Raw genomic sequence first — 12,954 nt, 5'->3', positions numbered from 1 at the left:
ACTACTTTCGGTATTCACAGAATAGATTTAAGACTACTAACTTTACGTCCGCACTCGGGCGAGGAATTCCGGCCCGGAGGCAGAGCTTCCAGCTTGGGGGCGGAGCTTACAACCCAGAGGCGGAGCTTTTGACCCAGAGGAGGAGCTTGCGGCTTGGAGGCAGAGCTTCCAGCTCGGTAGTGGGTATTTAGCCATGGCTGAAATCTCCACCTCTGGGCCGGAAGCTCCGCCACCAAGCGGCAAGCTCCATCTCTGGGCCAGAAGCTCCGCCTCCGTGTCGTTAGCTCCGCCGCCAAGACGGAAGCTCTGCCTCAGTGCCAAAAGCTCGACCTCTGGGCCGGAATTTCCGGCCCGAGTGTGGACATAAAGTTAGTAGTCTTTAATCTATTCTGTGAATACCGAAAGTAGTAAGTTCATTCTGTGAATCCCGAAAGAATAAATTAAATATTTGATAGTTGAACTGGAGTTGTAATGTAAAGTTGTCATTGATATCATGTTGTCAATTATCCTCAAAGGTAAAACACATTATAATGCCAATCTATGAAAACATCTCTTTCAATAGTGTCACTTTAAATCCATCAATCATATCCCTAACTTTTGTTCTTGTCTGTATTTCTTTAACTACTTCTCTAGAGGTCACTTTAAATCCACGTTGAACAACTTAATATTTTACAACTTTACTTCTACTCTTCATATAATCATCCCCCGCATAACATACTTGCAAGCCCGATCATATTCTGTGACATCCATGTCGATTAAACAATAGTTTCACATTTTGTACTGTCACCTTAAAAATAGGTATTCATTTTCCACATTTTGTTATTATGCACACGTTTCAATGCATGCCTTTCAAAACTAGCATTAAAAATGTGTAAGACTTGTATAAACTGTGTCTATATGTGCTTAATTCATTATTCTACCAAATTTGACACCTATGCAAATATATCCATTTTCTTAATGTAAGTCTTCCTGAGAACCATCTAATAACTCTGAAGTTGCCTACATTTGCCATCCTTTATTGGTTGTGCTAGAAATATGGAGAAAAAGTCACTGATTAGATACATCAGCCCTAATTATTAGTCCTTGTGATCCAATAGGCGTTTTGTCAAACAGTTGCTAATCATGTGCATAGGTTAGGCACGTGACAGCCATCTTTAAATGTTGAAGGCATGCAAATGAAAAGCTCCTAATATGGAAAAATGTTTGCAATAAACAAGCATGATAGGATCGAGGCCTGGAGGCAATCTTAATTTGAACTGCTGCTGAATGGCCTTTGACTGGTAAACAACTACTCTCTTCACTAGGTTTGTTCATGGACCAACAGTGAGTATGGAGTCAGTACGCAGCGCTATCAAGATTTAGAGTAGAGGTTTAGTGATATCCTACCCTGCTAGCTTCCTCCATGGTGTGCTCCTATAAACCTTTTCTAATGATGGTTTTCAAATGACAAACATAAATTCTAAATATTTGAGTTATGCCAGTTGAACATCTGCAAGGCTAAGGAATAAGATAGATTACTTTTACAAGTGTAGATGATTTTTTGTGAAACACAAATTACTGTTTTTCTGATGAAGCTTACATTTCTCAATCGACTCCTGAAGCTCTTCTAATATTATTTTAGAGATGAACCTGGAATATGCCTCCATTTATTTATGCAACCTAATATTTGTTGGAACATTTGTTTTACCATTGTGCAATGGGCTTCCAATAGGATATATTTCTACCTCTATAGTGTAATCTCTAATACTCCAAAAAAGCTTACTGTTGTTTCCCATAAAGTACAACTAACGCATCACATATGGTTGTTTAACTTTTTACTCATGAACCTTCGCTCCCACCCTCCCCAACGTATTTTGCTATTTAAGTTTCTGTTTTATTGCATTATCCCTAATACTGAGCAATTGAAATTACAAGATGCAGTCTATATAAATCATTTATTATAGGCAGATATTTGTGCAATGGATCAATGCTTGAGAGGGGTCACAGTTGACAACACATTTGTGAGTAAACACATAGGCACTGCAAAAACACATCTTGATCTGAATGATTACATTTCTGCTTTTTCATTACCGCAGAATGTGATCAGCCATAAATGCTAAACATAGGGCCATGAGCATTCTGTCAGGTGACACAAAGGATATAGGTCAAATTAATGGACAATGTTATTTAAAATAGAATTCATGACTTTCTTTCAAATTTGAACAAAATTCATCCACTGGATTAGATTCATTGTAATCTATGTTGATTCAGTGTATGCTGTTTTTCAAAATGACATGTGCAGATATTTGCAAAATTTGAGGCCATTCCTAAACCCTAGGCTGGTCATGGAACTTCCTTTCAAATGTAAAAGAGCTATACCATAATATTATGTATCTATCAACCAAGCATGTTTTGTTGGCATTTAAATCTGATTGTTGTAGTTATGTTATGTTATGTAAAGATGGTTTGTAAAGCACACAGCTGCCCCAGCAACGGGGCGTCCCAGCGCTGAGCAACAATAACACCAATACTGCAAGAAAATCCCACACAGATAAAAGAAACAAGGGGGCAGGGAAGACAAGAGAGTAGAAGAGGAGGGCTTACTGCGAGAACAAATGGGTCTTTAATCCCTTTCCGGAAGGTCAAATATGTATCCATGCTCCGAATATGAGACGGAAGGTCATTCCAGAGCTTGCAAGCCAGAGCGCGAAACGAGTGGACGCCAGCACTGACCCTCTTCACACGTGGTATAGAAACAAAGTGTTCACCAGCAGAGTGCAGATTATGCTGGGGAGTGTAAAAAGAAAGCAGGCCATATATTTTGCCAGAAGTGGGAGATTTCAAGATCTTAAATGCAAAGCAAACAGATTTAAACTCCACCGTCTCTCCACTTGTAGCCAATGTAGCTGCCGAATGGTGCTAGAGGTGGAGCAACGAATGGGAATGGCAAGAAGGGTTCTTGCGGCGACATTCTGGACCCTATGAAGTCTTGACCCCAAGGTAGAGAACACTGGCGTAATCCAGTCTAGAAAGGACAGATGCTTGCACAATGGTCTTCCGAATAGAGGGATAAAAAACCAGCATCGGTCTAAGGCAATGTAAAATGCCAATACAGGTCGCCGCCACCCTCTTAGCTTGATTTTGAAAGCTCAATGCTGAGTCAACCCACACACCCAAGTTTTTCACCACCTTTTTTGGGATGGGGGTCCTAGGGAGGAGGTGGACCCCCCCAAGTGGTCCTTCACAACCAGCAAGAACTCGGTCTTGCTGGCGTTGAGCTGTAGGCATTTGGCAGTCAGCCACTCTGCTACAACCGTCAAGCCTAGGGAGGAGGGCCACCAGTGCCCACTCCACAGCTCATGGTTCTTCCCAACCAGCAAGACCTCGGTCTTGCTGGCGTTGAGCTGTAGGCAGTTGGCAACCGCCAAGCCACTTTAAAACTTGGCCGCATCGTCCTAACAGTCATTGGAGAGGGCAACTACAAGCTGAGTGTCATCAGCATATGACACAATCGTCAGCCCTCTCCTTTTGGCTAACAAAGCAAGCGGAAGAACATACAAGTTAAAAAGTGTAGAGGGCTTAGCACAGAGCCCTGAGGGACCCCCTGTTTGATGGGATACATCTTAGAAGAAAAAGGGGGAGCCGAAATTTGGAAAAACCTGTCTGAGGAAAAGAAGAAAGCCAGGTTAGGGCGGCGCCCGCAATGCCAGTTCCTTCATCCTTGAATCAGGATCTGATGCGAGATCGTATCAAAAGCGGCACTGAGATCCAATAAGATCAGTGCCGAGGACCACCCCTCATCCAGAGCAGTTCTCAGATGTTTCAGATACGGCTAGGAGGGCTGATTCAGTTCTGAGGTTGCGACGGAGGCCACACTGAGAGGAGTCTAAGATGTGATTTTCCTCCAGATAGTTAGAGAGAATCATATTAACATGTGCCTCTGTGATTTTAGAAATTCAAGGCAGCAGAGAGATGGGACAAAAATCATCCAACTTGGTTGGGTCAAGCGTGGGCTTCGTTAATAGCGGCATGACAATGGCCTGCTTCCAAGACCTGGGGACAATGGCCCTGGCCAGAGACAGGTTGATGACCTGGTTCAGCGGTGTCAGAAGAACAGGCAATATTCTTCTCAGATGTTCCGCTTCATTGGATCGGTAGGGGAGCCAGATGTATTCTTCCTGCAAAGTATGGTAAGCCCTTCTTCAGTAATAGGAGGGAAATGGAAAGGGGCGACCACTCGGTCCCCCCGAACGTATGGTTGGGGGCCCGGATCCTCCCGGGAAACCATTTTGGGCGGGGGGCGGGTCACGGCTGGTATGCCCGAAGCAGCATAGCCGGGGCGCGCCTTTTTCCCGCCCAAGAGGGGTTGTCCTAGACACTTACACCGATGGCCACGCCCAGTTGGCGTACCAGCCGAGGGTTCACGCCCTCCCGAAGAGGAATAAAGAGAGCAGGAATCCAAAGAAGCATCCTCTTGTTCCTGTGCTTGGAAGCTGCACCCACTCGTTGCACGTGAGCCCTCAACGGAACAAGGAGCAATTTTGAGAACTTGTAATTCTTGTGTTTCTCTTTCAGCGGCTTCGAGGCTAAAGATCCAGGTGTTGATCAACTGGGATCGAACATTCGGAAAACGATGTCTGGCAAGAAGGCAGGAAAGAAGTCCGGGAATGACCAGATGCTTCGCATGCTGGTGAGCAGAATGACGAAGATCGAACGAAACGTCGGTATGGTCCCGGCGCTTGGCCGAGATATGGCAAACATGAAGAAGCAGATGGCTGCAATGAGCAATACGGGTAAACCAAAGAAGGTAATAGGCCCGGCATTGCCGGGAGTTGTCCCCACAGGTAGTGTTAAACGGGTCAGGAATAGGGCGGCAGGGGGGGAGGTCCCAGTCCCCGAAGTACCCCCGGCAAACCCGGCCATTCCAGTCGAGGCCCCGGTACCAATCCCGGACGCGGGTCAGCCGATTCCGGTTGTTGTTACGCCCGCCAACGAGGAGGACATGCCTCCGGAATTAGCCGCCCAGTTGGCCGCATGGCTCGGCAGAAAAACAGGGTGTGCTACGGCACCTGAAGACACGGCCGAAGAGGCCAAGTTACTAATGGAGCAGTTGCGGCAGTCGCGAGCTGCCACAAAGGCGAATCTCCCTCTCGTCCCCACACAGGTGACCTTGGAAGGACCGGCAGCTGGAGTCGAGAAAACAGCGGGAACGACAACGGAGCCGGGTAAGCAGGCATTGCCAATGGCGAGGGAGGGCTCTTTGCCCTCAAGACGGGAGAGGGTGGTCCAACATATACCGTTGGCCACGAAAGAATTGATATGGGCTGATAAGTATGTAAATATGTTTTCTCTGCTGACTGACCATCGCAAGATGGAGTATGCTAAAACGCAGAAAGATTTGTGGCACCCGAGTGTATGGCGAGCAAAAATGGCGGGATTCAGGGTTGATGAGACAATCACAAATTGGGCCAAGGCCTTTGCGATGTTTACTGCAATTATTGGGGAACGTAAGCCCGAGGTTTTGCCCGAATTGTCTTGCTATCAGGCACGAATAATGGATTTTTATGAAACGTATGAGGGCAATGAGTGGATGGGTTACGATATGAAGTTCCGTAAGCCCAAGGAGTACGATTCATCTCTGACGTGGGATTATCTTGACTCGATTTCTTGGCAGAAGCAGCTCCTGCCGGGCGCGACGAAGTCGTCCTCGCTAGGCGGGAATGGGTCGGGGCCTTCCCGCCAACAGCCCGCGGTGCCCTTTCGAGCGGGCCCTGGTGGGGACCACCAAGCGAGGACTGGTGGGAACGGGGGTAAGAGAGGGGTCTGTTAGAATTTTAACAGGGGCAATTGCACCAGGCCACAAGGGACATGTAAGTTCAGACATGCGTGTGCAGGTTGCGGGAATTCCTCGCACCCCGAGAGTTCGTGCAGATCCAAGAATAGTGGGTCGGGTGGTAGAGGGGGGTCCAAACAAGACTGAGGGGGACCACTGTGTACTGCTACCTACCCCTGTTGATATCATGGCAATGATCCCCTGGCTAAACGAATACCCTGATCATGTCTCCGCTGGGGTGTTGAGGAATGGATTCTTATATGGTTTCCACATCCCAGCGGGGGATTTTCGTGGGGAGCCACTTTGTAGAAACCAACTGTCGGCTCAGCATAATCCAGCGGTGGTGGAGAGGAAGATTGCAAAAGAGGTTGCCCTTGGCCGGGTTGCTGGCCCATATAGGCACCCGCCAGTACCTGATTTCATCTGTTCCCCGTTAGGAGTGGTTCCCAAGAAAGACCCGGGGGAATTTAGGCTGATCCACAACTTGTCGGCTCCGAGGGGTCTCTCGGTGAACGATGCGATTGACCCGGGAGTTTGTTCGGTGCGTTACGCATCCTTTGATGATGCCGTCACCATGTTGAATCGCCTGGGGCCCGGAGCGCTGATGGCGAAGTCAGATATCGAGTCGGCGTTCCGGTTGCTCCCGGTACACCCACGGGATCAGCGTCTGTTAGGCGTTGTGTTCCAGGGACGTTACTACATGGATAGATGTATGCCAATGGGTTTCTCCATCTCTTGTGCTTATTTTGAGAAATTCTGCTGTTTTTTGGAGTGGGCATTCACCGAAGCCACTGGCCATAGCCATTTTATGCATTACTTAGATGATTTTCCGTTCTTGGGGGCAGCCGGCGACACAAAATGTGCGCAGGCACTACAGGAGTTTTGCATCCTCATGAAGGAATTCGGAGTGCCATTGGCACCAGGTAAGACGGTGGGACCATCTACTTCACTGGAGTTTCTGGGAATTGAACTCGATTCTGTGGAGGGATGTTTCCGTTTGCCAGTAGGAAAAGTAGCGAAATTCAGGGCTTCCCTGGAACTGTGCCTTAGTAAGGAGAAAGTTACCCTCCATCAGTTACAACAAGCAGTGTGTCAGCTTAACTTTGCCCTAAGAGTGATACCAATGGCCCGCCCCTTTTCCCGCTCTATTGCACAAGCTATGGTTGGTCTCAAGGAAGGACACAACCGCACGAGACTGTCTACGGAGGTTCGCCAGGACATGCGCATATGGTTGGCATTTCTGGCGGACTTCAACGGTCGAGTGGTATGGAACAAGCCACCTGCGTCTTCGGACGAGCTAGGTTTGTGGACCGACTCGGCGGGGAGCGTGGGATTTGGCGCAATCTTTGGTAATCGATGGTCGGCGCAAACATGGCCGACGTGGTGGCACACCAGAGGTCTCACAAAAAACATTGGGTTCCTCGAGCTATTCCCCATTTTTGTGGCTCTGATGGCATGGCCGAACGAGTTCAGAGATTGCTCTGTGGTATTTTGGTCCGACAATATGACTGTTGTTGAATGTATAAATAATCAGGCAGCAAGCTGCAAGTGGATATTGAGATTGTTGAAGAAAATTGTACTACTTTGCATGAGACTGAATGTGCAATTCAGGGCGAAACATGTGCCGGGTGTACTGAATCAGGCTGTTGATGCACTGTCTCGTTCACATATGCAGGCTTTCAGGGGTTATCTACCTTCTGCGGACCTAGCGGCGGCATCATTTCCCGAAGCACTCTGGCTACTCGGTGCCCCAGATTACAAGACCTTGTGGCAGCAAGCTTAGCCCCCAGGACGAGGAAGGCATACGAAGGAGCGTTTTGTTCCTATTGTGCATTTTTGGGTCTGGCAGGGGAGGAGAAATGGGGTCAGGAGGATTGCTTCCTAAAGTTTCTGGTAGCATTACACAGGGAAGGCCGATCAGTAGCAACGGCCAATAGGCACCGGGCTGCCATTTCATTCATGGCGCAGGCGCATGGCATCAAGGACCCGACATCGTCCTTTTTGGTAAAGAAAACCCTTCATGGCTAGCAACGCCTGGAAGGTCTTAGAGTAGACGAGCGGCGCCCGATTGGGTTAGAAAGGTTGTCCCTGCTTATGTCGATACTACCCCCGACATGTTCCTCCCATTTCGAATCACATCCTGATTAGGGGTGATTCAATGGTAGTCACAATAGCCAAGTCCAAGACTGACCAGAGAGCTATGGGAGACAGTATTGTCGTCCAGCACATGCGAGGGTCCCCCATGTGCCCGGTAAAGTGCGTTGAGGAATATTTGGCGCGAAGGGCGGATGCATGAGGGGGGAGCCTGCTGAGACACATTGATGCCACCCCACTGACGAGGTTTCAGTTTCAGAGGGTGCTAACAATGGCAATCGCAGCAGCGGGCTTGGACCCGTGTGATTTTGGGACCCACTCCTTTAGGATAGGGGCTGCTACTGAGGCTACAGCCAGGGGTCAGAGTGTTGAAGAGGTGAAACAGTTGGGACGATGGTCCTCGAATTGTTTTAAAAGGTATGTGCGATTGCACATGTTGTGAAGTCAAGTTACATGCACTCACGCTTCTTGTCTTCTGTTTAATTTACAGTTTCGCGAGCATGTTATGCGGGGCGGAATTTGCAGTCGACCCGGCACCAGGGGACCAGCGGTCAGAGATCACCGGCTGAGGAGAGAGTGGTGTGGGTCGTGGGCCACTCTTACGTGAGGCGGGCCGGGGACGTATTCAAAGCAGGTGACGCGACTCGCGCAGCTGGGGAATACGGGTACAGAGTGACCTTCCACGGAAGGGGCGGGCTCTGTATTGACCAGTTTGAATCTTTTGTCGAGGAACTCTTAGGGCGGCAGAGGTCACCGCCATCTGTAATCATAGTACACCTGGGGGCAATGACATGGTGACACTCGGTAGGCGAGTACTACTCGAGCGAGTTTTGTCTACCGTTAGCTGGCTGGCGAGAAGGATCCCGGGGTGCACGATAGCATGGTCCCACATGATTCCCAGGAAGGTGTGGCGGGGGGCCTCTCGGTGTCAGCACCATTCAGTGAAAAAGGTCAACAACAAAATTGGTAGGTGGTTTCGCTCGGCGCAGTTGCACAGTATTCCGCATGGGTGTATTCGGGGGGAGCACATGTATCTCGATGATGGGGTTCACTTGTCCCGGGAGGGGAATGTCTTACTCATAGGAGACTTCACAGCATGGCTAAGGGGTTTAAGAAAACATGACCTTTAGGAGGAGTTTGTGGGGGGGCCGGATAGCCGGTCAACTATCCGGCCTGTGGCGGTAAGGTCATGATCGGTGAGCAGTAATTTCAAGGTCCCTAAAGGGGGGCGCCACCCACTATGGATGGGAGCGCCCGGGGGGAGGCAGCCATTGGCCCCTCCCACGGGGAGGCGGCACCCACTAAGTATGGGTCGCCTAGGGGAAGATGGCCATAGGCCCCTTCCAGGGGAGGAGGCGGCTATATGCCCCTCCTACGAATTTCCCTGGGGCCCGGATATCCGCAACGGCGGATGTGATAGACAGTGTGGGGTGGGAGGGGGAGTCGACGCTGCCTTCTTACAGACACCTCACACGGGTCCTCGGACGACCTTTAAGATGGCGTCGAGTTAAAATGGGGGGCCCCCAACAAGACAAGGGAAATTGGAGTTGGCACAGAGGGTACAGTCCTCTGCGCGGCCGCCACTCACACCGTGAGGGCGAGAGTTTTGGTAGTAGGGATCTGACACCGGTTGCGACCTTGCCGTTGGCCCGTAATGCTAGGATGTACAATTTTAATTTAGAAAGTATGCATTTGCAGGATGTTAGACTCGGCGAGGAAAACCTTTGTACTAGAGATTTGTTAAGGTTAGCCAATTAACATGTCTTCATCGAAATGTAATAAATGAAAATTGTACATGATATGAAACTTTTATTTTAATGTTTTAATTTTGTTTCATATTTTAATAAATACGGCCGGGAGGGTAACTCCCTCCCACCTTCCAAAAGTTCAGAACTGCGTCCGTCTTCCCATCCTTGGGGATTGTGTTGGGAGGGGGTGACAGGCATCCCGGCCATAGTGACTAATGCATGAGCAGAAGGAGATAAAACCTCACGGTCGCTAGCTAAAACTGTAGAAGGTAAGGTTTTATAGATGTTCTCCACTTTATTTATGAAAAAAGTGACTAGGTCCTCGCAGTGCTCATTACACTTAACTATAGGTATCTTGGGTACCCCTGCATTTTTCAGAGTGGTAATGAATGAAAAGACCCTCTTGGTGGGGTTCTGACTGTTTCTAATCTCCTCTGAGAAATAAGAAGCCCATGCGTTCTGAAGAGCCCTGTGATATTTCTTTATAGCTGATTGGTAGTTGCCTTTCAAGATAATATCAAATTCAGGCCTCCACTCCCGCTCCAGTCGTTTACATGCTTTACGCTTGGAAGAGAGGGTACCATTGTACCAAGGATTAGACTTGGTACTTCGCAGGTGCAGAGCTGGTCAAAATTAAATTTATGCCATGGACCGCGAGGGGTACAATACTGATGGGTCCTACGAGATGACACCCCTAAGAGCTCCACAGTGATCAAATAATGATCTGTCCAGTCTAGAGGAGTGGAGTTTAAAACCGGGAGACCCGGGAGGTTGGCAAAAACAGGGTCCAACAAGTGGCCCACAAAGTGAGACCATTTGCAGCAATTGGCAGGCTGCACTGTCCTTGGTGAAGTTAGCCACCTCGGGATCGCTGGGATTGTCAAGGTGAAGATTTAGATCAACAATGACCAAAAAGTTGGCATAACTCATTTTGTGCTTTCATTTACAGCTGCTCAGCCAATATGCTTGTGCGTATGTATGGAACCTTAGAATGCCTGATGACATTGTGGAATGTTGGTGTGCCTGGTGGACTGGAAAAATGACTGTTGGAGAGAGTGGGCTGAGCTGTGAAGATGCAGCTCCTGGTGGGGCCATGAACTAGCTTGAACTAATCCTGAACCAACCATCAATCAGCTTATAACCTACAACTATCATCTGTAACTTACAATAAACCTCTACTTGGATTTACCTCCTGACTACAATTATACTTTGTAACATTGGCGACGATTTGGCGAAGAAACCCTGCTTACAGGCTACCTAAGGTAACATTTTAACCTATTATGAGACTATATATATACTGGAAACTACTAAAACTACTTAAAGAAAATAAAGTTTAAAACAAGGAGAAGAACGCCCGCCTATCCCCACCAGTGTCCACTACCATCGGGACAGCCTGCCTGGGCGCTTCACACTCCTTATATTCATTAACTTAAAGGAAATATAAGAGGTTAATGATTTAACACCGTGTTTCAAAAGTTGTGTTCATTAAAGGCAACCTATTCAACAAGCACAAAGAGAGAGTAAAGTTATACGTGGCTGCCTTTTCTCTAACTACAGTGAAGATTACTGCTCTTTGTCTGACTGTTTTGTGGATGAAACTAGAAGGAACTGAGCATAGCTGAAGGCGAGTGATTTATCTTAATCCATAAACAGTTGAAAATAAATACCACAAGTATATACAGCATAAGTGGAAGAATTGGAAAATATACAGCTGAGCAACTAAGTGTGAAAGAAATGACCGGCTAAGTGGAAAGGAAACTGTCATTGAAAGCATCATCATTCAATGCTGCCATCGTTGCATCGGTATGTTTTCCACATGAGCCAGCGTCATGTTTTAGAATTGTGCGATAGAGATCTGCTTTATGAAGAAAATAACACTCTTGGGGCCTCATTTATGAGACCCCTTGCGCCATCGGAACTTCACTTTTCATGAAGTTCCGTGGCGCAGAAGCCAGCGTGGTATTTATCAGGCAGCAGTACGCCCGTTTTTGTGGCGTGCTGCTGCCTGATAAATATCAGTCCCTTTAACGCAGTGTTCTGCGTTAAAGGGGAGTGCAATGGGTGTTGCTGGGGGCGTTCCCAGCAACATCCATGGCCTTTTGACACTGCCCCAGATTTACGAGAAATCGTAACTCTGAAGCAGTGCCAAAAGCTTACGCCACCCCAGGGGAGGCGTAAGGGAGGCGCAACAGGGAGAAATGTCTTTATTTCTCCTCGTATTTCCTTTTTCTATGTGTGCTGCATTCTGCAGCACACATAGAAAGAGGAAAAGCCTCTTGTGATTATTTTTGTACAGAAAGGTTTCCCTTCCTGTACAAAAATAATCTTCCCCGCGAGGCTGGCACCCTTGCACCATTGTGCAAGGGTGCCTGCGCTGGCGCAGGCAGCCCATTGTGCGCCGGCGGAGGGGAAAAGGACAGGAATGCGCCGTATCTTATAGATACGGCGCATTCCTGCCCTTTGCTTTTGCCCTAGGGAAGCGCAGTAGGAAGGCCTGCTGCGCTTCCCTACGGCAAAAAGTCATAAATGAGGCCTTTGGTGAGCATCGCGTCAGTGTGATTGTGTAGTAGTCACAGTATTCACACATGCTGTGTCTTGAGTGCTGACTTGGATGTGCGACATCACTTATCTGTTTGCAGCTTGTTTAAATAGTTTTGTTCAAGTTTCCCTGTCTGCTTATGAAGAGGAGAACGAGATTGCACGCATTGTAATATTTCATCTTGTTGAAATTTTTCTAAATATGACAGTTGGGCATTACTTTCAAATTTAAAAAGGGCTTGTGCACCTCACCTTGACAATCGTGCCGTGCGGAGCCTCTTCAGCCTTTCATGACGTTTTCTTTCCTTCACGATCTACTCGGCCTGAGTCTCCTGTGATTCCCACAATCTTGTATGTTTAATAGTGCCTTCCTGTTTCTCCGTCAATTTTTGAAGAGACAATAAGGTTTTGATGTATTTCAGCTACAGCGTTGCGACCTGAGGAATTGTATTCATCATCTTGGAAACGTGCCCGTCATTTCAGTTATTCCTCAGCTAAGTAGACTTATTTAATGTGTTTTTTTGCTCATATTTTGCAACATTTGGAAGTAATTCCATGGCTATAATATTTATCATACCAGAGACGGTGGCTTATAATATACATCAACAGTTTTTCAATGTAATGCACAAGTTTATACTGCCATCTAGTGGGCCAAATTGGACTACTTCTTTTGAATTTGTGATCATCTATCTTCTGTGGCTTTAATTCATCTGTGTTTCTTTCCTTCACTTCTTTGAGAAATATTTCAAGCCACGCCTGTCC

General features: G+C 47.6%; 1 protein-coding gene across 1 annotated transcript in view; it reads right to left on the bottom strand.

The window, feature by feature from the left end:
- LOC147706965 (cysteine-rich venom protein-like) overlaps nt 1–12,954 on the bottom strand; it is a 183,847-nt gene that overhangs the window by 149,443 nt on the left and 21,450 nt on the right. The gene's annotated exons all lie outside the window — the stretch shown is intronic.

Source organism: Lissotriton vulgaris, chromosome 6 (assembly GCF_964263255.1).
Source record: "Lissotriton vulgaris chromosome 6, aLisVul1.2, whole genome shotgun sequence".
Taxonomy (NCBI): domain Eukaryota; kingdom Metazoa; phylum Chordata; class Amphibia; order Caudata; family Salamandridae; genus Lissotriton; species Lissotriton vulgaris.
Note: the sequence above shows the minus strand (reverse complement) of the source record. Positions and strands in the feature narration are given on the sequence as shown.